Source organism: Canis lupus, chromosome 30, assembly GCF_048164855.1.
Source record: "Canis lupus baileyi chromosome 30, mCanLup2.hap1, whole genome shotgun sequence".
NCBI classification, from domain to species: Eukaryota; Metazoa; Chordata; class Mammalia; order Carnivora; family Canidae; genus Canis; species Canis lupus.
The window spans coordinates 33,526,031-33,547,551 of record NC_132867.1 but is presented as its reverse complement, the minus strand read 5'-3'; the positions used below and the strand labels follow the sequence as shown (position 1 = coordinate 33,547,551).

The following is a 21,521-nucleotide window of genomic DNA, read 5'->3' as shown; positions in this document are numbered from 1 at the left end:
TCCAACTTAATATCACCAAACAATATTCGACTATCATGGACTGAAATGCTTTCCCTGAATAATTCTAACGTAGAACCTCATTCTTCACATTATCCTTTGATGCGTTTCCTTTTTTTTTTTCCTTGATGCGTTTCCATGTGAACTCTCAGAATAGACTCTCAGTGAGAATATCGAGATAAGGGTGGTTTACCTAACATCGCCTCAACATAAACTACTAAAACTTTTAAGTTTGGAGGCAATATATACTCACCTGCTCATGATTTGCAGGTGAGGAATTGAACCACAGCCATGTTAAGCTATTTGCTCCATTCCACATTTTAGTTAATGTCAACATGTTAATCCAACCTGGAAAATAAGAACCTAAAAAAGAGTCATCCCTGAAGCATTTGGATTTTTTTTTTCTCTGTAAGCTTTATTTCATCTAAGTTACAAGCGTACTGTATCCCTGCTATGGGATCCTGGCTGGGGACAGGGATAAGCAGAGCCAACTCCTATCAGCCCAAGATATGCTGCATTGAATACATGAATGTCTATTGTTTTCCAGCTGATCTGGCCCATTGGAGCGTCTGAACTGTCTTGGTCCCCCTTATTTCTTATTGGTGAGTGTTTAGGTAACTGGTATGCTCATATGGAATACATCATACCTCAGGAATATAATGATGTATAATTAACACTAAAGATGCATTGACCAAAGTGTCATTTTCTCTCTGAAGAATCAGGCCAAACTTCATAGTCTTGTACCTCAAGATCATTTGGGTGAACAATATACATTTGATTTGTGCACAAATGTTGCTTCCTCCCTTACAGATAGACTGCTAGATAGCAGAGAAGACAATGAGTGGGGTTTAATTCAGTCTTCAAAATCACTCAGCATTTTTCGAGCCCCAGTCTAGCCCCTTCAAAGCATATGACCTGGGAGAGAAAGTTATCCTCACACTGACTTTCATCAACAACTATTTGTAAGATCTCAAGAATAAACTGCATCACAGAGAGGTTCCACCCAGCAGAGTTGACACAGGGTTAAAAGATGCAGCAGGATTTCCCTTCTGATAGATCATATTTCCTTTTGACACAGTTCTAAATTCTTCAGGGCCAACAGGGAGACCACCGATAATTGCCTGTAATTCAACACACACACGACCAGCTCTCCTGAAAGCCCAGTGTCAGCCTCTCCATTACAGTTAGGGGCCTCAAGGTCCTTTTCTTCCTTTATTGTCTTTCCCTTTGGATCAGTAGCTCTTTTCATGCAAGGTCCTGTTTGATGTCCTAATGAAAGTGTAATTTTATCTTTCTCCAGAAGCCTTCTTATTCATGGTTCTAATGATCATTCCATAATCAGTGTGGTCAGAGGAGCTGAGTCCACCTCTAGGCATCTGTCACATCTGTAACAAAGGGAAAGAAGGGAGAAGTGCCAGGATAAGCCAAGTTTGAAGCACAATCTGGGCTCACCAAGACTGAAGTTTGATCTTGATATTAAATTTTCTTGAAATGCACATTCAACAAATATTTTGACATGGCATGATTAGAGAACCTCCTTACAAAGATGTGCACAACCTAATTGTTCCCTTTCTCTTTTCAAATGCTACCTTGGTCTGACCCCTCCTCATCAATCCCCAAAGAATTGTCCTAGTGTAAAGCCAAGACAAGCCCGGGCAGCCATCCTTCCAGGGTACATGCTAAGCTCACATTCGTCATCGACTTAACTTGCCCTCATGTATTAGCACCTTCCAAATGATTGTTGGAAATCAGAGCTACTTATTACGAGGAGGGGGTGTCAGAAGATGAATAAGTAGGCATCAAATACTAAAGAAGTCCACTTCTAGGTGGAGAAGAAAGTGCTCACCTGCATGATGCTAACACAGAACCAACTGGAATGTGCTATCATGGTGTCATGATCAAAATGCTCTTCGATATGGGAAGATGGATCAATTCCAGCTAGGAGAGGGCCAGGAAAACTTCCAGAGAATGTGGATTTTGACTTCACCCTTGAGTTACATAGAACTCCCAAAGCAGATAAAAACAGTGAAGGAAACACTGGTGGTAAAAGGCAATACCAATTGAAGACTCAGAGGGAAAAGCATGCTGGACATGTTCATGTTAAATAGTGTGATCTGATGGTGGTGAGGAAAGGGGAGGTGGGAGAGGCAGTGAGGTTAACACAGGATAAAGCCGGATTCATAAAGCAGGGCTGGATCATAAAGGGTTTTGAATGCCGGGATAAAGAGCTTGGATGCATAGAAGTTCAAGAATATTTTTTAAGCTAGGACATAAAATAATAGTTCTGGATTGTATTAAGACCTCGCCAATATTTCTGAGAATGTTTGAGGGTTGGCATTTAGGCTCACTGAGTTCAGGTCCCTTTTGAACATCCATGCAATGGCATGCAACCATGGTGCAAAGGAGAGTCTGCAGTATGGAGGAAATCCAAGGTCAAAGGCTAGGACTTAGGAGTAGAGATCTAATGAGCCAATGGTATTACCAGGCAGGTATTACCTCTAAAGCCAGAGAGAAAATTCACTGGCAGGCCACCAGCATCCGGCCAATGCAGGTATGTGTGCAGTATCCACAGCACTCAAAGTCTACAATAGTGCTGTTTAATGGAATATAGTGCAAGCTCACGTATTTAATTGTTGATTCTCTATAATCAAAGAAGTAAAAAAGAAATATGTAAGGTTAATTTGTCTTATATTTTTATTTAGCCATTGTAGTCAAATATTAACATCTCAACATGTATCCTATATAAACATTACTAACGTGATCATTTATATTTTTTCATAAGTCTTTGAGATCTGGTCTATATTTTATACTTAGAACACATCTCAATTCAGGCCAGCCACATTTCAAAAGCTTATTAGTCACATGTTGGTGGCTACAGTATTGGACAGTGCTGCTCTGGAAGCTACTTAAGGAAACTCTTAGAGAGAGTGAGCATATAATTTGTCTTCTTGACTGGGGCACTTCCAAAAGCAAAATGCAGCAAGAGCAGGACTGTCCTGGCAGACGAGGAAGGGTGATCTCCTGCACGAGGTTCCTTCGTAAGGCCTCTTGCTTCTCTCTTCTGTTATTTCAACACCTTTAGTCTGGTGGATAAAGGCCGTGGGCCACTTACAAGCCCTGGCCACAGCCTTTCTAAAGCACCAGGCTGGGACCTGCAGTCAAAGGATTTTCTGGCACTGCTCCATCTCCATGCTCCTGTGCTCATCCCAAAAAAGAAAAGGTTAATAATACAGTGTCACTGGGTGCATACATATATGACACCCATGACATTGGTCTTACTGTTATCCTCATGAGGCTCAGAAAGTTCACCTCATTTGCCCAACATTGCTCAACAGAATAGAGAGTCAAATCTGTATCTGTAATTGCCAGGGCCTTAGCATCTGAGCCATTCAAATAATCCTGCTCCATGGTTCCTAGAGGGAGGTGGTTGCACGGAATGTTTTGGAAGGCTTGAAAGAGAGAGTGACGTGGCTTACCAGATGGCATATCCTTCTAGTTGTGCTTCCTGTAAAGGATATTGAATTCAGTTTACCTACTTGAGGCTTTTATGGAAGCAAAGCAGATTTTCCATGAAAACATTAGGGGCATTTAATTTTTAAATCTCCAATCTTTTGAGATTCAGATTTTTAAATCTCCAATCTCACGTGTGTGTATGTGTGTGTGTGTGTGTGTGTAAATCCATCTCTTTCTGTGTCTCCTCTCTCTCAAACACAATACAGCCAACTACGAAGCGCAGCACCTGTCTGCTAAGGGACATGTTAACTTCTCAACATTTCAAGAACTTGTGGCCATAGCTGGTGAGATATCTTGTCAATCTCGTCCTAGAGGATGACTTCAGATTGGGGTCAGTCTGCCAAGGATGATGTGAAAAACTTAGTCAGTGTTGGAGACCCTGGGGAAAGTCTTCCCAGCTATGAAGATACTGAGCCAGTAAAACACAATCCCAGTCATTCCAGCAGGGGAGTGGGGATGCTGGCTGCCACGCATTCCGGTTGAACAGGGAGTAACTAAACATGTCAAGGCCATGGAGCAATCCTGCCGGTACAGCAGGAAAATCACATAATAGTTACACCCCTCCACTTGAGGTGTTGGCATGAAATTCAAAGGAAGCTTAAAAGATATGAGGTGGGTAGCAGGTCCCTGGTACAGCCAATGCCTGGCTCTTCCTCTGTGTACAGCACCCACAGCAGTGAGGAAAAGTGTCCAACTGGCAAGGGTTCATGGTATCTTTTAGGGCCCCACTCTCCTGAGGCTGAGCTTCAAGAAAGAAGCTAAGGGGCAGCTAGAATAGTGTCTCTTAAGGGGAAAACAATTCAGGGTCAAGGACCAGGCTGGGATTGTGAAGACTGTCTCTTAAGCAGTATGTATATTTGGAAAACTGTCAGTTCCTAAGCTTAAAAATAGAGACTAAATAATGTGGAGTTTCTCAGTGCAGATTAATTAAGTAATTAGTAGGGGTGGGCATCAGTATAATCTGACTCCGATTTGACTCCGTTCTGGAATTTAAAAAGTGGTGCTTTGGAAAAGAGAAGAGACTATTTTCTGGGATTTAAAATGAGTCACGCAGAATCCTAATGGTGTTTATAGAACTGTAGATAAGCTGGGGGAGGGGGATCTTTAGAAAGTAATATGCAGTCTGTCTGTCTCTGTCTCTGCCTCTGTCTGTCTCTCCTTTCCTCCTGTGTGTGCATTAGTGGAGGGTAGGATTCTGTGTCTTTCTCTATTTCTGTGTCTCTGTGTGTGTCTCTTTTTCCATATCTCTCTCCATCTGTCTCTCCCTATCTCTCTCTCTCCCCCCTCTTCTGTCTCTGTCTCTTTTATCTCTATCTTTCCTATTTTCCCATCACTCTATCACATGCAGAGAACACATTGACATAAGGAAGAAATCCTACCTTAATAAGGAACATGATTTCTACTTCTGTATAGATCAATAAAATCTATCTGTGACTTCTCTTTGAGTAACTGGGCAGTGACGGCACATTTAGAGGTCAATGTTACAGGTAGAGAAAGGCAGGGATGAGATTGTCTTAAGACACGGAGATACAGATGTTTAAACCAAAATATAAATTTCCCGATCCCATCTTAGAAAGGACCAAATCAAATTCCCTCAGTGATGGGAAACTGATACGAATATGAAATATGGGCATCATGTCCAAGATGTGCTTTTGGAGGCCTGGCTCTTGGTCTAAGTGATAGCCTGGCCTGGGATCACAAGACAGTCAACTCTCCAGAAAGCAGGCAATGAGCAGGGACCTGAACTGTGTGCTGCCTCCTTTGTGAGCTGAAAAATTTAATGTTTCTGTTTTCTCTGAATATGATCCCATCATGTGGTGATGTCTGCAGGTGCAGAAGCAATGGGATGAACTAGAAGTGAAGTGGAACCAGATAAGGCCCCATTTCAAATGATCCCATGTCTTGAAAAAAAAAAAGATTAATTCTATCATGGATAGGATGATTAAGAAAACTGAGATCTATCTGAGCTTTGCTGACTTTTCTCATGACACCTCCTCATCTTGGCCCTGAAATCGCCATGCTGTTCTCCATGGAGCATGAGTGAGGAACAGACTTCATTCAGGGTCCTTTGAGATTTGCCATGATGCTGAGGTCTGCAATTCAAAATGCTGACAGAAGATACTACTGCAGAGCAATGAAGCTCTTTGGGGTGTCCCAGTTTGAGCTTCTGGGCCTCCTGTTTTCTAGAACTACTTGATGCAACAGAATTCTGACACAACCAAAGACGCTCTGCCATCCTGTGGGGTGTCACCATCACAAATGTGACTGGCATCAAATTAGTCCCTTGCCCCAAGTTTATACAAGTGGCCATGGTGGCTCAGCTAAGATGAGCAGCCTCTGTATTAGCTCTGTTGTGCCAAGTTCTTCCTGCTTTGACTGTACCACTTCCGGAGGGTAGCTACCAGAGTCTTCTCATTCTTTCATTTTCTCAACAGCAAGGTGGTAGTGAAAAAAGTTACCCACTTCAAAGAAATCTTATATGGGTGGGATTAATGAGTATATATGGTTATTTTGAAAATAGGTTGAATAAATGGGTAAACAGAAAGTTGGAAGATACTTATCTATACTCCACCAAAATGATACATTTGAAAGAAAACCCCTGAAACATATGTGTTTTGATTTTCATTGATCTTACTCCATGGGTATTTTAAAGATATTGTTCCAATGAGTGGGATCACAGTGCTCACTGCAGGGCATTCGCCTTGTCAGTCTCTGGGTAGGAAGTGCTCATTTCTGGTCTCAGGGAGCAGTGGACTCCTTCTCCGAGGGGCAGCAGCTGCCCCCTGAGAGTAGAAATGCAAGAATTGAGCCTGAATGAGGGGCCATGAGGATGTTTGACCCTCCACATGAAGTGTGGCTTTGTGTTGTTCTTCTGGAGATTTCATGGATTCAGGAGGTCAGTGATGTAATTTAGGGGAACGCTCCCAAGAACCATTTAAAATAAGACATAGATGAGTCATCTTTTAACAGACAGCTTTTCTCCTTCTTGTTCACTCATCATCATCAAAGTGAAAATCACAAGTTAAGTATGTGAAATTGTAAATTTGTTTGGCATGTAGTTGTGTCTACACGTACTAAAGTTTCCCACTTATGGGAGTCTCCCATTACTGTTCATCCCCTTCGCTCTTGCATACATACCCATTATTTTCCTACCAGCTGTCTGCTTGCTCCCTTGATATCAAGATTTGCTCTCACCCAGCCAAAGTCAAGCTCTTGGCGTCCTGCTGATAGTCATAACTGCATCTGCATGCGCTCAGGTCTTTTGCCATTGAAGATTAGGATGGATTAAGATATCCTGATGACTTTTTCAGGCCGGGAAATGATTTCAAATATACTGGAATTCAGGGAGTAGGATATTGGAAAGAGAGCTGATCATTTGAAAACAGCCCAAAGTGAACATGATTTTCAAATAGGAAGAAATATGTGAACTTACCACTTCTTTGAGTGTGCAGTGAAGCTGTATTGTTCTTGCACCACCGTGTTTCACAGTAAGATTGAGTTCTGTTAAGGAAGGCAAGAGGCAAAAATCCCAATAGTAGACCCTTGCTGGTCTTGTTTCATTACAAAAACAATAGAGCAAATGTATTCACTTTTCTTATATGTCTTACATTCCTTCTTGGACACAATAAATATATGTCTTGAATGGCTACTCTGTGCCTAATATATTTTAAATGTTGGGAATATAGCAGAGAACAGATAAAAATCCCCGAACTCATGAAACTTATGTTCAAAAAGAAGATGTGGTATATATGATGGAATATTACTCAGCCATCAAAAAGGATGAAATCGCACTACTTACATTGACATGGATGGAACTGGAGGGTATTATACTAAGTGAAATAAGTCAATCACAGAAAGACAATTATCATATGGTTTCATTCATATGCAGAAAATAAGAAATAGTGCAGACGACCATAAGGGAAGGAGGGGAAACCGAATGAAAAAAAAAATCAGAGAAGGAAACAAACCGTGAGAGACTCTTAACTCTGAGAAACAAAATGAGGGTTGCTGGAGGGGAGGAAGGTGGGGAGATGGGGTAACTGGGTGACAGGCATTAAGGAGGGCACTTGATGTGATGAGCACTGGGCATTATACACAACTGATGAATTATTGAACACTACATCCGAAACTAATGATGTACTACATATTAGCTAATTGATTTTAAAATTTTTTTAAAGAAGTCACAAAATAAATAAATAAAATATACACTGTGGGCAGATGATATTAAGAGCCACGGATAAAAATAAGGCACATAAGAGGGGACCAGACATGCCAGGGTGGTGAGGGAAGGCCACGATGAGAAGATGACAGGTGACTGAGGTGGTAACAACCTCACCTGGAGGAGGTGAGACAGGGAGTCCTGCAGATATGTGGGGCCAGAGCATGCCTTGCATGAGGAATAGCAAGTGCAAAAGCCAATCAGAAACTTAAGATGACTTTTTCGATTTCTGTAAAAAAACACCCTTGGGATGCTGGTTGTGGTTGCTTTGAATCTATAGATTGCTTTGTGTAGGATCATAATCTTACTGATAGTTAAGCCTCCCAATCCATACACGTGGCCTGTCTTTCACTAGTTCTAAGGCTCCTTTTATTTCCTCAAGTAACGTTCTGTAATTTTCAGTGTTCAAATCTTTTGCCCCCTTGGTTAAATTGACTCCTAAGTATATTGTTCCTTTTGATGTGATTGTAAATGGATTGATTTTTCATTTCCTTTTCAGATTGTTCATTGCAGGTGTACAGAGATACAATTGATTTTTGTGTGTTGGCTTTATACCCTACAACTCGGCTAAATCAGTATATTAGATTTCTCATGTTTTATGTGGAAACTTTAAGTGTCTACAGATAAGATTGTGTCAGGGCACCTAGGTGGCTCTGTCGGTTAAGCGTCTGCCTTCGACTCAAATCATGATCTCAGGGTCCTGGGATGGAGCCCCAGAGCCTGCTTTTCCTTCTCCCTCTGCCTCTCTCCCCACTCATGCTCTCTCTCTCTCATACACACACACTCACCCTTTCTCTCAAATGAACAAATAAAAGCTTTTTAAAAAAAGATCATGTCATCTATGAGCAGAAATGTCCATCTTCCTTGCCAGTTGGGGTGTCCTGAATTCTTTTCCTTGCTTAACTGCTCTGGCTAGAGCTTCCTGCTCAGTGTTACATAGAAGTGGCAAAAGTGGGCTTTCTTGTCGTGCTCTTGATATTAGAAGCAAAGCTTTCAGTTTTTCGGCTTTGAGTATATTAGTTGAGGGTTTTTCATAGATATCCCTTATTATATTTCCTTCTATTCCTAGTTTATTATTTATTTGGAGTAATAAACCAGTTTTAGTGATAGGAAATGGTAATGATTGCCCAATAACAGCTGTGAACGTAATTAATGCCACTGAACTATATGCTGCAAAATGGGAAAGATGAGAAATTGAATGTTGTGTATATGTTACTGCTACTCACAAAATTAATATTGTAATGTTTTTTAGAAACCATTGATTTTTACACTTTAAATAGGTGAAATATATGATACATGAATTTTATCTCAATAAGGCTGTTTAAAAAAAAAAAAAAAACTGTCCCCTATATGTATGTGCAAGGCTATCATCAAGAGTGGCCTCCAATTCCAACTCCCTTCAAGTTAGGAAGCAAAGATGTGACAGTTGAGAGAGATAACAAAGAATTTCCAAATACTGAGAGTAGCTGTTGCCATGTGTACAAGTGCAAACACCAAGGACCAAGTTGGGTTATGCCACCAACGTGGCCAACTTTCAGAGCCACTTGTAAAATAACCATCTCTGTATACTCACAGGACTTTACACATGGTAGGTATGTGATAGATGTTCACTACTTGTCTGTTAAACAGTAGTTTCAGTGAAATTTGTGGGATCGTCTTTCCTATAGATTTGAAAAAAAAATCAGTATAGACTTGAGTTTCCCTTTAAGCAGTTGCTTCAGGCTCCATCCTAAAAATCTCTTAGATATCTTTCAGTCTCGCATGTGGCTTCTATTGGTCTTATATTGCTAATTCTAACTCTGGAAATCATTTGTCCTCATTTGGATTATAATTAAAGACTCATTTGTGGGGACACCTGTGTGATTCAGTAGGTTAAACATCTGCCTCTTGATCTCAGCTCAGATCTTGATCTCAGGGTGGTGAGTTCAAACCCCGAGTTGGGCCCCATGTTGGGGGTGGAGCCTACTTAAAATAAAATAATTAATTAATTAATTGGCAAGCATCATTTGTGTTAGAGTCAGATGTTACAAGTATGGCTTGTAACTGACTTTTTTCTTGGTGAGAAGCTTTTTTTTGCTCTGCCCAATGAGGATGCAGCTCAACCTGGGTAGATCCAGCTGAAATAATTTGGAAAATGTCACTTAACATCAGTCCAAACAAGTTCATCTTTCTATTTAGTCTGGTGGGATGGTCACATTTTTAAAGGAAGAAAGAGCAGGATCTGCATGGTCTTGTGCTTGATGGGAGAGAAGATCCAACAGAGAAGAAGGAGCCGGGTTTTCCCTTCATTTTCATGCACTTCCTAAGGGGGAAGGCCTAACCACGTGTGGTCACAAAACCCAGCACTGAAACAGCCGTCCCCTTTCATCTATGTCCACACATGTTGAACACTATGAACACTACATCGTGTGTGTGTTTTTAATACTACTCTCTCTTCCAGGGAGTTCAGAACACACGTGTGCCTTTTAACTCTCACCAGGCCCTGAGATCTGCAAACCAGAAAGATCATTCTGGAAGGAGCTTAGAGAGGTCAGGGAAGGCTGTTGTGCACCAGCCTGAGACTCAGGAAGCGAGGTCTCCCAGGACAGCCCGTAACCACTCATACTCACATGGCACAGCTCAAAGGCCTTGCTGTATCTTGCTTTTGCTGCCCATAAAACACAGATAGTAACACTTGCAAAACAGACACTAAATGGAATGCATTTTGTGATCTCTGGGGAAAAGGCGGCCTGTTAACATATGCTGACAGTGTGTTATTCTGGGGCAGGCCTGGAACCACAGCCTCTCGTTGCCACCAGGATCATTTCTGGAACCTCTGCCAAGAGCAGCCCGAGCACTCCAGCCTCCGAGCCCCATCTCTGGGTCCAGCTGGCATGAGATTAAGGGCCATCTCTGCCCAGCTGTTTATGCCCTGCTCACCCACAGGCCTGAATTCAAGGCCCCCGATGCTTCACAGCCACCGCAAGTCACCAATTCCACCTCGTAACAGACCTACTTAGTACCATATGCCTGCCTCAGGTCAGGTCTATTAAATCTCCTGTTTGTGGGGCCGAGCAGTAAAGACTGGATCCTTCAAAGAGAAGGGTTTTGCTTTGGAACACAGATTTCTTGATTGTACTCCACGGGTGGATATTCAGTGGGATGGGGGGCGGGTGTTGTGGGTTGTTTCGTCTTGAGAAAAAAAGAAGCAGGCGAAATGAGGACCGGGCCCCTGGGGCTCTGGCTCCCTCCTCACCCTGCAAAGCTGAGGCTCCGGGCGCCCAGAGCTAGAGAGAGATCCTCTGAGGAGGAGGACAGATGATGCAGGGGGAGGGGAGCGGATGTCACAGGAACTGTCCCTGTTATCTCCGAAAGTCACGCAGTGGTCTCTGGACACTGTGTGGTCCTCCTGAGGAAGCCACAGGGGACATTCTCCGGGAAATGGGGTTGATCTCGGTGGCCCCACTCAGGTCCCCTTTCCTAAACGCCTTGCTTCTCCTCCCCATCCCCTCTTTCTAGCCAGTCTCGCTTCCCTAAATATTTCTGGAGAGGAAATCGGGGTAGCAAAGATATTAATTTTAAGGGACTCAACCCCTTCCTGGAGGACTCAGAGTTTGAAAGAGAAGCATAGAAGGGGGGGCAATGCTCACCCCAAAGCATAAATCTCCAGTGGCAGCTGTTCGGATGCTTGTGTCATGGTAAGGCAGGTGGAGAGGGAGGTAAAGGGGGAAGCATCGCAGGTGACCACATGCTCAGCCCCAGTGTGAGGCTGGCCCTGACCCTTCCTACCCTGCCTCGCAGAGCCCACCTCCCACATGCATCCCACATACACAGAGAAGGACAAAAATGAAGCCCGTACGACAGCATCCCAGATGAACAAGGACAGGGAGAGCCAACGATGGACTCAGATTATTAAAAACCACCTTAGAAAGCCCGGAGGGAAAGAGCCATGCCTGGCTGCTCCCCATCTGCGCTGAGCCCCAAAGCAAGAGGAAATTGATTGAAATATCGGCAGCAGGAGCTCAGGACAGAGAAGGATCTCGAAAAGAAAGGCATCCCGCCTGTTGCACAAGCCCTGCTCTTTGCAGGGTCTCTAAAGAAATAAGGGTTCTGTCATCGATTAAAGCAGCGGATCAGCAAGATCCCCACCAGGGCTGAAACAACCTCACCCTCTAATTTTAGCAACTCGCCTTGGCAAGGGAAGGGTCCCCCCTTCCTCGGGCTATCTGCTGCTCCACACACCATCTCCTACAGCTTCCTTTGAAGTTGGCGGGCGCCCTGTGGACTCAAGGCCAGAAACGCTGCAGGAAGAGACATGCTCCCAGCCATTAGGCAGCCCTATCTCGCTGCAGCAATAGAGGCTGTCTATTTTTAATTTCTTTTTTTTTTTTTTTTTTTTTTAATTGTCAAACTGTGGCGCTTAGTTTGAAATTACATACGAGAGGTCAGGTTTGGGGTTGACACTCAGAAACGATCATGAGGTCATTGCCCCCTCCAATGCTCTCTTTCTGCGCAGGGGAGGATGTTTAAACCATGACTTTATTTTAACACATTTATAGATTTCATTCATATTTTTAACTCATTATACATGAATGCAATTGTAGCCTGTCGCACGGTGACGAAAAGTGGCCGAAAGCCATGGGAATGTGTTTCTCACTGTGGAAAGTACGAATTTAGGCATTTTCTTCTCTCAAGCAAATTTCTGTAGTTTGGTTAAGGAGATTTTTAATTTTGAAAAAAGAAAAAAAAAATCCTAAATTCCAAAGTACTTTTTCATCTCCAAAGTTAACCCTATAAAAAATAGGGCAACGTTTCTAATTTCGCAAAAATGTTTTGATAGTATCTATGTCCTATTGCTCAAGATCTAAAACCTTTTTTTTTTTTTTTTCATGTTTTGGTTTGAGTTTTTTGTTGTTTTGTTTTTAGCCTCTTGGTCCCACAGTGTAAAGCAAAGCGATAAGGCCAGGGGAAAGTCTCACTGCAGGAATGCTCAAGTTTCTAGGGAACGTACCGCACACCTTCTGTGAGGAGGATCTTGGCGATTCTAACTTTTTTCCACTTCCCGTTTTACTAGAGAGGAGATAGGTTAGGAAGTGAAGCAGGGAGGACCCATAGAGGGAAGAGTTTGGTGTTTCCTTTCAAGCTAACTATTATTTAAGAAGTGTCGGGGATCCCTGGGTGGCGCAGCGGTTTGGCGCCTGCCTTTGGCCCAGGGCGTGATCCTGGAGACCCGGAATCGAATCCCACATCGGGCTCCCGGTGCATGGAGCCTGCTTCTCCCTCTGCCTATGTCTCTGCCTCTCTCTCTCTCTCTCTGTGACTATCATAAATAAATAAAATAAATAAATAAAAAAAAATAAGAAGTGTCGACGTTGAGGGGTGTCTGGGTGGTTCAGCAGTTGAGCGTCAGCCTTTGGCTCAGTGTGTGATCCTGGGTCCTGGGTCCAGGGTTAGAGCCCCACGTTGAACTCTCTGCAGTGATCCTGATTCTCCCTCTGCCTACATCTCTGCCTCTGTCTCTCTTTGTCTCTCTCTGTATGTCTCATAAATAAATAAATAAAATCTTTAAAAAAAGGAAAAAAAAAAAAAGAAGATTGACGTTGTTCCAGAAACTCTGCTTTTAAGCCATAGTTTCCATCTTCCCAGTCCCAACAGCATGCAGCACCCCCAACAGTGTGTGATGGGCTGACCTCATAGACCGGCCCTGCGGCTGGAGGAAGAGTGGCCACAGGCCAGAGGCGGGAACTAGGGGAGAGCATCCCTATGGCCTTCCCTCTTCAGGCGCTCACACCAGCAGCCCCATCTACTGGGGCTAACCTCTCCTGGTCACCCTTTTATTTCCTCTCATGCACTTCTCTCATTTCCCCACAGCTGAATTCCCTCCTCCTCTCCTCCTCAGCACAGAGCCACATCTTAGCACAGCTGAGCTAAGTGGTGGGAGGGAATATGGGGCCTGGTCCTGATCCCGGGGGAGGGGGGTCCTCTGAGGTGATGATGCTCTAGAGGGAATTCCTGTCTCATAGGTGGGGATCCCCAGTCCACAAATGCACAGCCCGACCAAGTCTGGGGTTCCTTTATTCTACACACCTAGGAACGGGCTGCAGACATAGCAGGTTCAAGGTCTAGGTGTTGGGAAAACAGACCCACAACTTCAAAGAATTCTTCATGTTCAAAATCCTGTAAAGCAAGTCTACACTGAGGGCGGGGGCAGGGGGATTCTAAAAGGTAGGAAAGGCAGAGAGAGGAAACCTAAGGTAGAAAGCCATACCTACACGAGCGTTTTGAGAACGTAGGAGAACGTTGCTCCCTAAATGGCCTTGGCTATAAACCACGTCCTGTGACAACACAGGACAGCACATAAATTATAGCCTTGGTAACGTTTGCATCTCCAATTCCCTCCCAGAAGGTTACAAGCCTGATTCCAAAGGAGTTAAGTCGCAAACAGAATTGTGATACTTATTTTTCAATTAGGAAAAAAGATGATTTTAACATATTACTCATTTCTATCATTTTTGAGTTTACCAAAACCAACGAGAAATGAGTTCTCAGGCCATTAAATTCCACCCTTTGCGGTCAGAGCTGAAAAGGCTGGAAAGTCTCTGCTGGGAAGGGTGGAGTTTGGTGCGGAGGGCCCACAGGGACACGCTGGCGGGGTGCTCCGGAGCCAGGCCCCCACCTCTCCTCTCACCCAGGCCGCCTTCCGAGCATCGCCCGCCCTGCTCTGGGCCCCTGGTTGACTTCGGCTACTGGTCAAGTTTCCTTCCCAGCCCCAGTGAGTGGCCCGGTTGCCAGTGCTGAGCTGACTCATGCCTTCTCGGACTTCCTGACACCCTGTTCACGGGCCTGTCTGGAGCTCGAAGACTCTCTGTGGCAGAGGTGTCGCAATTCCAGTCAGGAAACCAAACTAACCGCCCCAGAGTTTGGCTGAGGCATCTGAGGGTGTGCGAGAGCAGAGGCTCCCGGGGCACGATGGACGTTGGAAGTTCATGCCAATGTTTTTTGTTGCTTTCTCTTCCATTCTTTTTATTTTTTCCTGTCTAGTTTTATTGAGATACAGCTGATGTGCAGTGCTGGTTTGGTCCGAGGCAGACAGCCAATGACACGACTTACATATATTGTGAAATGTTGGCCATAGTTGGTTTAGTTGACACCCATCCTCTTAAATAGATACAAAAAGAAAAAGAAAAAAACTCGTGCCACTGTTGATTTTCTCTCAGGTCAACCTACACCCATTGACCAGTTTGTCTACAAGCATAAAAATGTCAATACAAGTGTGCAAAGGCTTCAGATGCAAAACCCTTTCTTGTGTCCTTACCAAAGGAAAAAGACAACTAATCATTTGATTCAGATCATTTACATCTTGGGTAAATGTCTTATCCTTCCTCCAAGGTGGTGACATTTCTTCAAAGAATATTTCTAACTTTTTATTTTTTTCATCTGAATGGCAATGCAAAGAAATTTTGTTCCTCCTGGTTGCTCTGGAACAAGTCAGTGATCTGATGATTGTCGAAATGACAATTTCCCATGTTTCCTACAATCACAGCCTTCATTTTATTCTTCCCCATTCACTGAGGGGAGAGGAGCTTTCTCTTGGTGCACAATGGGCTCTTGAGACCGTTGGGCGTATCACTCGCCATCTCAGAGGGATCATGATTTCCGCAAAAGCCACGTGCCTGACTTCAAAGGGTAGGAGACAAATCAGCATTTAGGGAGATTGGGAAGTAGGGAATCTCAGTGATTGGTGTGGAAGCAGTTAGTGCATTGCATTTATTCCAGTTCTTACCCTGAAGCCCTCCCCCCTCCCCAGTTCCTCAGCCACTGTGTATGTCTAGGGTCAAGCAAATAGACCAATCTCCTCGAACCCTGCCCTGGACCAGCGTAGGGGTGTTGAACCAGAGAAGTCATATCAAGTGGAAAGTCACTAATTCACAGTTTTGTTTGATCCCAGAATTATTCCTCTCTCCAAAATGGTTCTATTTTAAAATAGTGATTTCTAGGGGCGTCTGTGTGGCTCAGTCGGTTAAGCATCTGCCTTCAATCCAGGTTATGATCCTGGAGTCCTGGGATTGAGTTTTGCATCCGGCTCCCTTGCTCAGTGGGGACTCTGCTTCTCCCTCTCCCTTTGCTCCCTCCCCCCTCCTCATGTGCTCTCTCTCTCTCTCTCTTTCTCTCTCACACTGTTCTCTCTCAAATAAATAAAGAAAAATATTTTTTAAGAAAAATATTTCTAAAAAATAGTGATTTCTATGATCTTATGATTAATAGTCCCTATATTTTATATTACCTTGTTCTACAGCTAAGTCACTTTGCTTGCATTTAAAAGTATCCATGTTTATGGGGGAGTATGTCTAAGGCTTACATACTAGGTTTGAAAAGTTTGTCTTGGGGCACCTGGGTGGCTCAGTCGGTTGAGTGTCTGCCTTTGGCTCCTGGGATCGAGCCCTGTATCGGGCTCCCTGCTCATGTGGGGAACCTGCTTCTCCCTCTCCCTCCACGGCCCCTCTTGCTTGTACTCCCTGTCTCTGTCTGTCTGTCAAAGAAAGAAAAGAAAGTAAGAAAAGAAAAAAGAAAAGAAAAAAGAAAAGAAAGAAGGAAAGAAGGAAGGAAGGAAGGAAGGAAGGAAGGAAGGAAGGAAGGAAGGAAGGAAGGAAGGAAGGAAGGAAGATCTTAAAAAAAAAGGAAGAAAAGTTTGCCTTTTTTCTTCCTAGACACTTTGAAAGCTCTTGAAATTGGCTCCATGCGTCTTTCTCAAAGCAGCTACCAGAGGAGCACCCTCAAGGGTGATGGCATCTGCCAAACCAGAGGCACATCCAGTGCCCAGCACCTCACACGGGTGCTCCCCATAGCGCCTCCCCCCGCCCCCCCCCCCCAGGCTCTCTTCCTGGCAGGGCAGGAGAGTGGCCCTTTCGGGGAACTGCTGGCCTTGTTGCCAGCTCAGCCTGGAGAAGCGGCCCAGGGGAGCCTTGCTCTTCCTGAGGTCTGGGCAGACTGCCTGTCCAGTCATCTTTTTCATTGCTGGCCCCATGATGGAAAAAGTAGACTTGGACGGCCAGTCTGGCCACAAGGTACGCTGTCCTATAAAGCCCAGCCACCGGGCCAAGGACCGCCAGAGTCTGAGCTCTGCCTAGACCACCATGCAAACCTTGGTGTGAATGTGCGATCCTTGACACAGACAAGGGACATCACCCTTCAATTTGCTTTTTTGTTTTGTTTTGTTTTTATTTGTAATGTTTCATTTCATGAAACCTCTTTATCTTTCGAGAAGGAGATTTTTCTTCATATCCGTGACGGCTCTTAGAAATCATCACTTGTTTGTTTAGTGACTGATTCATGACCTTGTCCCCCAGAAGGCTAATTTCCTGGAGACAGAGACTGTGGTCAACCTCTTTGCCTATTGTACCCTCAGGACCTAGAACAGTGCCTGGCTCATGTTCCCCTAGAGGCCCCATTTGTTAAAAAGGAAAATAGAGGCAGTGAGTGGGTGCTTTGGGTCTTCCCAAAGTCCAGCTGCCTGGAAGGTGCCCCAGTCTCCTGTCTGGTGCCCAGCACCATGTCGCTCCCAAAATGCCATCTTGTGAAGGAACTGGCAGGCCTGTGCAGTGTGTGAGCAGCCTGGGAATCTCCCACCACGCCCATCACTGGGCAGAGCTTCCAGGGAAAGCAGGCCTCCTGGCCGTCTCCCCCATCCTGGGAAAGGGTGGGGATGCCACAGCCCCTAGAGAAACCACTCCCTTCACTCTCTGCGAAGTACTTTATTACTTTCCTGTGGCTGCCGTAACAAATGACCACAAACCGGGTGGCTAAAAACAACAGAGATTTTTTTTTTTCTCTCACGGTACCAGATGCCAGAAGTCTGAAATCAAGCAGGGCCACCCCACCTCTGAAGGCTTGAGGGGAGAATCCTTCTGTGCCTCTTCGTAACCTCTGCTGGTACCGCTGGCTCCTAGCTACATCACTGCAATCTCTACCCATGATCAGGGCCATCCTTCTTCCTTCTGTGCGTCTCTGTTTTCTCTCCTCATAAGGACACCAGTCCCTGGATTTAGAGCTAACATGACCTCACTGTATGAAGTTATTTCTGCAAAGACCCTCTATCCAAAGAGGGTCATGCTCTGAGTTTCTGCATGGGTGTGAATTTGGGGAGACGCTACTCAACCCAGTTCAAGCCATAGGACACAGGAGCTACTCTCCCGTTGACCACTTATTGGCTGTGTGACCTCAGGCAAGTCAGCCAAGTAAGTGCCCATAGATGTTTCATGTAAGTCAGTGGATAGCTCTGTCATCAAGGATCCCACTGGGGGTGACAGACAAGGGAATTGACCCACAAAGTCAGCCAGCAAGTATAGGAAGGGACACCCAACCTGTCTAAGGAGGTGATGGCAGATGGGGCTATACTTTATCTAGGAGAATTTAGCCAAAGGGAAAAAGCGGGGGAAAGGAGTGTCAGGTGGAGGTAAGGTATGTTCAAGGACCTGGGGCCAGGGAGGGACCTGGCATATCCAGAAAATGCCCAGTCAGTCTGAGACGACTAAAGCCCAAGGCAAGAACTGCAGCTGGGATATAAGCAGAGAGGCAGATGAAGTGCCGTCACAGAAGCCGAGCCCCTGGGTTGCACCAGCCCCGCAGCCAGGGAGGTCTCCAACTCCAAGGTCACCTCTAGCTCTCAACCGTCTTCGTCCATTTGCCTGCTGTAGCAGAAATGCAATAGACGGGGTGGCATATAAACACCAGGTGTTTATTTCCCACCCTTCTGGAAGCTGGGAAGTGCAAGATCCAGGTGTTGACAGAGTCAGCGTCTAGTGAGAATTCTCTTCCTGGTTCAGAGTTAGCTGTCTTCTCATTGTAACCTCACACGATGGAATGGGTAAGGGAGATCTCTGGGGTTTCTTTTATAAGGGCACTAATCCCATTTATGAGGGGTCCACCTTCATGACCTGATCACCTCCTAAAAAGGCCCCACCTCCAAATACCATCCCACTGGACATCAGGAACTAACATGACTTTGGGGACAAAAGACAGATATTCAGTCTATGGCATCCAAGTCCCTAAACTCCTGGCTGGTCAGAATGTCTCAGTGCTCTCTTGAACTGTCCAGCCCTCAGAGCAGATATGGGCTACCCAAGACATTCTGATCCCAAATGAAGCATGGTGCTGATACATCCTGTGACAAAGTTGCTGAGCTTTTGTCCATTTCTGTGGAAAAGAATGGATGGATCAACAAAATCCCATTCCCTGTCTCTCAGTGTGGAATCTATTAACGGAGACATACCAAATGTGTGTGTGCATAGGTCACCCTGGTTCGTGATAGGATAGCCACAGGAAACTGAGGCTCACCATCTCAAAAGCTTTTGACTAAAACCCATCCTTCCGATCTACCCTGATGACTAGAACTATTGTATTTGCTGATTTTTCCCCAGTACAGCAAATACCCATTCCTTGTTCTCTTTGATAAGAGGCCTAGACACACAGGTGACCCACTATCACACATGCAGCTCTACCATTCCAAGGATTCCTGCTCTTACCTGGGGAAGCTTCCGGAAAGAATCACCTTGTCTGCAAGCCTTCCATGGTTAGTAGGGTCTAGGTCTTACTTGCATCACAAGCAAAGTCATTGTAGAGTCTCTGATTGAAAAAAAAAGGATCCTCTTTTCCCCCCGATCTACCAATGCTTCACCCTGATGCATTTTCCCATCTGGTCCTTCCAGATGGTCAGGGGTTCTCCAAATGAAAGTGACATAAAAAGCAACCTCTCAGGAGGGGAGCTGTTCAGTAAAACAGCAAAGGGATAGAATCTCAGAAACCCAAGTTCATCCTTAAACAGATAAATAAATCCTAGGGTCATCGCTCAGGACAGGAAATGAGCCTAGCAATTGAAAAAAAAATAGTTCATTCACTGGGCTTCCACCCCTGAGCTGGATGTTCTGTGCATGTCATTTCATTTCCTCCTGCTGCCACCCTCTGAGCAGGACCCCCTGACGGATGAGGAGATCGAAGTGGAGAAAGGTTAAGGAATCTGGTGCCTGAAAGCATATCCCCTGCTCTCTCCCCATTCTGCAGATCTGACTGGTAGGGCCCACGGGTCTACAAGAAGGAATGCGGCCTTGTTACAATCTACACCCTGGGATTTCTTTTGCATCACTGCCTACAGCAAGCCAAAGAGCTCAGTAAGAACTCTCATTAGATACCTCAATTTTTACAGCACAAAGGCATTTATTTATATTATGCCAGAACAGACATGCCTGCAGCCCACAGACTTCCATACTTTACCCTGAAGCTACTTTGGGTGGATTTGATGTCTTTCAAGTTAGGCTGGGTGGACAGAGTCCAGAGAGAAAGGGATCGTCTTCAGAGTGGCCTGAGCAGCCTAGACTGAGAAAAACTACATTAACCGAGGGGCACATTACGCCAGGCAGCTGCCCAAGGGGGTGATTTCAGAAGCCTGGGAAGGCCCTCATCCTAGAAAAATACTTTCCTCTCCCTCACTGACCTTCTAGCACAACCTTAGGCCTTCATCTTCAAGTTTAAGTTAGCTCTGAGAAGGCAGCTCTCCCAGGCAAGGGTAAATTATTAGTCATTTACACTTTAGTACAAAATAAATAATAGGCTGCCCTAAATAAGATAGAGTGACAAAGGTCAGTATGAGGAGAGTTTAGGGCACCAAAGATACAAAATGGATCTCTCCATTTACTTGAACCTATACTTGTTGGTACCACTCCCTTTGAGGATGTGGGAGCCCCAGAGCCTGGGGCTCCTTCCCAGGGGCTCAAAGCTGCCCTGCCCACTAGTAGCTACTGTATCAGAATCTACCAACTGTTAACCATCACATGCAGGGTGTTGCATCTGGGACAAGACTAAGGCATGAGAGACGGCACCCAAATAATAATCATAATAAGTTGAGTCACCACCTAGCTTTAGAGTTAACGGATGCACCGGGGAGGACGGAGGCAAGCAGTGAGCAGAACTAACAAGGTATGGTGGCCCAGAGGACATGCAGTGCGCTAGGGCAGGCTCAGGCCAGGCTTCGTGGTGGAGGAAGCATCTAGGAAATTGTGCCGGATGGAAATGAAAAGACAGGCCCTTGCAGCCAAAGGAAGAAACGTGGGTGCTCACAACACAGTTTGGGACGGTACTCAGTGATGCCGTAGCTCAGAGGAAAGCAGGGGCCAGGGCTGCACACTGGGCGTCTGGGCTCCAGCCATTCCCTTCCCTGGGGTCTGCAGGGCGCTGGCCCATCTGGAGAACCTGGGAAGGCCCTGCTGATGCTCTGGAAAGGACACGCAGTCTCTGTCTCTCTGCCTGCCTGTTTCCTCCTGGCTGTGTCACAAACGCATCACAAATGCTGATGCATGTCACAAATGCTGATGCAAGGAAAGAAACAACAGTCCCAACCCACCGGGGGTCCCGGAGCTGGGCTTTTGTGGGGACCCTTAGCCGCCCACTCAGCCGGTGCCCGACTCGGTGCGGATAAACGAGATCACGTAAGGCATCCTGGAACCAGCGTCAGTGGGTACCTGACCTTACTTGTGTATATTTATAAGATGCTTGGGAAGGTATAGAGAGATTTCCCTGGAAGGGAAACTGTCTCCCTGGAAGCCCACACGACCCTGCAAGGGAAGAGAGGGCCAGCAGCCCCATTCTCAGAAAAAGAGACTGAGGTTTCTAGAGGCTCTCTGACTTGCCCCTGGCCACTGGGGCATCAGAGGGGGAGCTGGCCCTCTTTCTGGGGCTCCAGGCCTCACACCAGACTCTTCCCCTCAACAGCAAGCCTGCCACAGAGGTAGCACTTCCCAGACCCTGGAAGAAATCTTGGTTT

At 45.3% G+C, this 21,521-nt stretch overlaps 1 protein-coding gene and 1 long non-coding RNA gene across 12 annotated transcripts in view; one reads left to right on the top strand and one right to left on the bottom strand.

Moving 5' to 3' along the window:
* The window catches only part of RUNX1 (RUNX family transcription factor 1), a 254,069-nt gene that overhangs the window by 41,551 nt on the left and 190,997 nt on the right, over window positions 1-21,521 (top strand). The window lies entirely within an intron of this gene.
* On the bottom strand, window positions 439-21,021 carry LOC140621622 (uncharacterized). Of its 6 annotated transcripts, none has more exons than XR_012021373.1 (8): window positions 20,614-21,021; window positions 19,976-20,077; window positions 19,231-19,330; window positions 6,944-7,011; window positions 6,649-6,844; window positions 2,494-2,638; window positions 1,844-2,034; window positions 439-1,382 (listed from the first exon to the last, which is right to left on the bottom strand). It is a non-coding gene; the product is annotated as an uncharacterized lncRNA (long non-coding RNA). The 6 variants fall into 6 exon arrangements; XR_012021371.1 differs by having other exon boundaries at window positions 19,976-20,072; XR_012021375.1 differs by having other exon boundaries at window positions 20,675-21,021.